Here is a 5121-nt window from a genome sequence, read left to right on the forward strand (position 1 = left end):
AGGGATTCAATTTTATCGGGTACTGGGCAAAATCTAAAGCTGCGTTTTTTCATATTTTCACAGTAGCCTTTCTTCTATTTCTATACCCTACGGCGGCCAAAGGACTGTTAAAAAATTAAAATATATATTCGGACCAAAAAAACTGAAGCCGCTAATCTTAGCCTAACAATTAAGAATCCGAATCCGCTATTAAAAAAACGGATTCCAAAATTGGACAAAAATTGAGCGGATTCCGGATTCGGATTGCCAACCCTAATTTAAACAAAAGGGGATAATTTAATTCCAAATTAACAAGAATAACAATATCCATTGGCTATGAAATTTTGAGAAAAATACAAATATATACGAATAGATGCTCAGCGAAAAAATATGCATATATCTCTAATAACAGCTGAGTAAACCACCTTTTAATATCCGGACGGACAAATCAGTTATAGAGTAGCTTTGCTACTAAAGATGTGTTGTAGAATAGCTCCGATGCTGTAAAAAAATTGCTCAAAATACTTCACAAATAATTGTATGAATTCACAACAAAAGCAAATTTTAATCACGCTTTTCTTTTCATTCTCAATACACGATTTAGTCCAGACATTATTTCAAAAGATTAGAAATATCAATAAAAAGCGAGGCAAATAATATATAATGATTTGACGAACAGACAGAGCACATGATAAGTGATAATACAAATCTTCACAAGAAATTCCATTTGATTCCTCGAGAGATTGGTTAAAAAATATTCACAATAAAATCCGCCTTTTACCTCAAATTATATTATCCACAATTTCTTCAAATAAGGATAGACATACTGACAAAATATTTAATAGAGTATCTTCGCTGCAAATTATAGAAGCAAGTACGTAATATCAATAGACTTTTAAAACAACTTTTTTTCTCTAAAATAATAGTTATTTCTTGCATCGTATTATAAACGGCTTTCCGCGGATACAATTGTAAGATTAAAATCAGATTTTTAGCCCCGAGGTGCCGAACGCACGGGCTAAAAAAACTGGTTTTAATATTATGATTGTACATTTTTATATTCGGAGAAAGCTGAATATAATACGATGCTAGACATTGTTTTTTCGTATGGATAAGAACCGGTTCCTATCCACCAGATTCGAATGAATACGATAAATTATTTTACAATTTCATTATATACTAAACAAACAAAAAGTTTCTGTTAAGGAAAATGCCATATTTTATTTCCTGTATTGACTTTCTGTCAATCAAAATTTTATTCTTGAATCAAAATAACAAAAATTCTGTCTAACCTTCGACTGTTAAAAGCAAAGATAAGACAATGGACAATTAATTGATGTAAACGCTTTTCTATCATGAGCAAAATAACCTCTCCTGTAGATTAAAACTATTGGTGAAATAGTTTTGACCCCCACCCTCTCGGGGGATCAGCGTCGGAATAATAAATATATGAAGTCTAAATATTGAAGTAAAAGAACAGAGGGAGCACGAGCTAAAACTCTACCCACGATGTGGTGACCCTGCGCCAAATTTCAATTGGGTCTGAAAATATCAGCCAATAGCGTCGGAAATACAAGTGTCGCTACAAAAGAGCAGAAAACTATTTGCTATTTATTGCCTAACAGAAACAATCCGGCAACATCATTGGTAAGAAATTGTACATATCTTACCTAATAAATAAGCAATAAACAAGTTAAATTAAATACATAATATTTATTTAATGAACAACGTCGAATAAAAATCTACATAATAATCTATATATTAATATAATATTTTAAACACAGAATGTAATAGATAAACAATAGGTAATTTTAATAAATAAGAAACATTTTTTTTATTTCTTATGTACTTTTTAAGTAGCATAATAGCTAAAATATCTTTATTTTAACATACAACATAGTTATAATATGCTATAAAGTAACCAAGAGTTTTTTTTTGGCAATAACGAATATTATAGGTTAATTCTGATATAAAAGCTTTCCGAATAAGATTAAAAAGCACTTTTAAAAGTTTTAAAAAATATTTGATATATATAATTCGTCGTTTCAAGTATAACTGGTACATATACAATTTCGTCTTAAGAGTACAAAAAGTTGAATTTCTTTGATAAAAACAATAATAAATATCTATTTTTTCACCTATTAAGAATGAAATGTAAAAACAACAACAGGTAGAATAACATAAAACCATGGAGGAATGGAGGAAATAGTAAACTCGAATCTTGATTGGGATGTATAAAGTAAATATTAATTTTAATCTAAATAAAGAATAGTTACTTCTCACATCGTATAATAAACGGCTTTCCGCGGATATAGAATGTACAATTATAAGATTAAAACCAGTTTCTTTTTAGACCCGAGGTGCCGAAGGCACGGGCTAAAAAAAACTGGCATTAATCTTATAATTGTACATTTTTATATTCGTAGAAAGCTGGATATAATACGATGCTAGACATAGAGAACCGGTTCCTATCCACCGGATTCAAATAAATACGAGAAAAACTTTTATCATCTCACGCAGGGAAAGGGAATGTGACTTGACAAACAATTCTAAAGTAAAATTTCCCCACAAACCCCTCCTCTTTTTTATCTCCCTTGTTACCCACTCCCCTTCAGTTACGTCAAAAGATAAGTTTTTCTCCAACTTTACTCCAACAAAATATTAAATTTTGCGGCATTTTCAATTGGAATTAATTGGCTAATTAGCAGCCCCTGGTCTAACGTAAGGGGTCCATTAATATATCCATCATTGTTTGTCCTATCCCTTAAAATCCCTGCATGGAACCGAGGTATATCCAGGGATCTCGAGGGATAAGAAATTGTAAGATAAATTGATGTATTGTATAGTTATACTCGCAAATTTAAATTCAAATTTCACCAAAGTTTCAAAGAGAACAATTTACAGTCCAATGTTTCCCTTCCTCTCTGGATTACATCTGATTAAATAAAGCATGAATTTAGATTGCCAGATAAATATAAAATTTGGATCATGGAAAGAAAACAAAGTAGCGGGTTTTGTCGTATTTTCACATTAGCTTTTGACAGGTTCTTTTTGGTTAGGTTAGGTAAATGTAAATGATTGCCCCGCAGAGCTTGAAAATTGGCCCCACAGGAGCTAGAAATAGGAGAAAAGCGGTACTTGCTTACATGTGGTAGACTGGAGCACCGAAAACCCCCCCCCCCCGCTTAGTTTTGACAAAAATCAAAAATAAGGGGGGGGTAGTTTTTTAATGTCTGGAAAATGGCAAGGAGGAAAAGTGCAGGGAAAGGCAAAGACTTTTTGTTCAAACCCCCCCCCTTAATTTTGAAGAAAATCAAAAATAAGGGGGGGGGTAGTTTTTTCACTGTACATTACGCCAGAAAGTTGAGTGAGGTAAATCAAGTAAATCTAGTATACCAGAAGGGAAACCTTATTACAGGGATATTCATGTTTTGGGGCATAATTTCCTTATTTATTTATTTATTTTCCCAGTAAAAGGTTTTAATTTTGTGCGCACAAAATTAAAACCTTTTACTGGGAAAATAAATAAATAAATAAGGAAATTATGCCCCAAAACATGAATATCCCTGTAATAAGGTTTCCCCTCTGGTATACTGGATTTACTTGATTTACCTCACTCAACTTTCTGGCGTGTTGTACAGTGAAAAAACTACCCCCCCCTTATTTTTGATTTTCATCAAAATTAAGGGGGGGGGGTTAAAAACTACCCCCCCCTTATTTTTGATTTTTGTCAAAACTAAGCGGGGGGTTAAAAAACTACCCCCCCCTTATTTTTGATTTTTGTCAAAACTAAGCGGGGGGGGGGGGTTTTCGGTGCTCCGGTCTTCACATGTAAGCAAGCACCAGAAAAGCTACTATGAAAATAAGACGAAACCCACTAGGTAGGTACTTCGTTTTCTTTCCATGATCCTAGCATTTTAAAGGGGCTGAAACAAATTTTTAGAGAAAAAAAGCATAGGTTTGAATAAATGAAAGCAATAAAAAAAATTCTGTAGGTATGTTTAACCAAAAAAAAAATGTGGACTGACAATTTAATTTTGAGCAAAGTGTTGAATGTGTGGGTTTGGTATTTTTTTTGTGTTAAGCAATAAGCCTTTGTGCAGGAAAATAATAATTTTTTTCCAGTATGGCCTCGAAACCGATTGATATCCCCTGGATTTGAACCGGTTATCAGCAAAACCGAAAAATCATGTATAGCATCTATTACAAAAATTTTTTTACGATTAGTAAAATACAAAATCATAATATTAATACTAATTTTGCTAGCCCGGGCCTTCTGCCCCTCAGGGCTAACAACACTGATTTTATTTTTAATATTATAATTTTTATTTTAATATCCGCAGAAAGCTGTATATAATACGATGCGTTAAATAATTATTATATCATATAAATGATAATTATCGCAGCTACTCTTCAACTAACACTTGTCCATACGTACAACGAACTGACTATTAACTAAGTCATAAATATAATTGACTGTTGTCTTGTTTATTGTAAATCAAAGGGAAAGGCGGATGTGCCACTTTTTGAAACCAAAACTAAAAGTCAACAAAGGAACTCAACTAAAAAAAGAGTTACATGTCTGAGATTTTGCATGGCAGTTGCTTTATAGGGGTACAATATGGAACTGTGAAAAAACGGCGGCGCAACCGCCGAAAACCGCCGTTTCCCGCCGAATTTTTTTTTGCAATTTCTCGGCGGTTTTCGGCGGTTGCGCCGCCGTTTCTTCATTGTTCCATATTGTAACCCTATAAAGCAACTGCCATGCAAAATCTCAGACCTGTAACTCTTTTTTTAGTTGAGTTCCTTTGACTTTTAGTTTTTGTTTCAAAAAGTGGCACACCCGCCTCCCCCCTTTTAATAAGTATAAAAACTATGTTTAAAAAAATAGTTTTTAACTATTTTTCTTTATAAAAAAGCGTACTATTGCTTCGCTACATATGGACATGCTTATTCTTTTTAAGTACAACCATTCAGGTTTTATCATTTCCAACCATATACAATTAGCATTTAGGGTAATTTTATCACATAAAAATTATGAATTTTTTATTTATTAATGTTATTTACTTACGTGATGTAGGTATATAGTGTAATTTTAAAAGATTAAGATAATATTAGAATAAAAAATAAAAAAAATTTAAG

Source organism: Acartia tonsa, chromosome 8 (assembly GCF_053477335.1).
Source record: "Acartia tonsa isolate MP-2025a chromosome 8, ASM5347733v1, whole genome shotgun sequence".
In the NCBI taxonomy this organism is placed as follows: Eukaryota; Metazoa; Arthropoda; class Copepoda; order Calanoida; family Acartiidae; genus Acartia; species Acartia tonsa.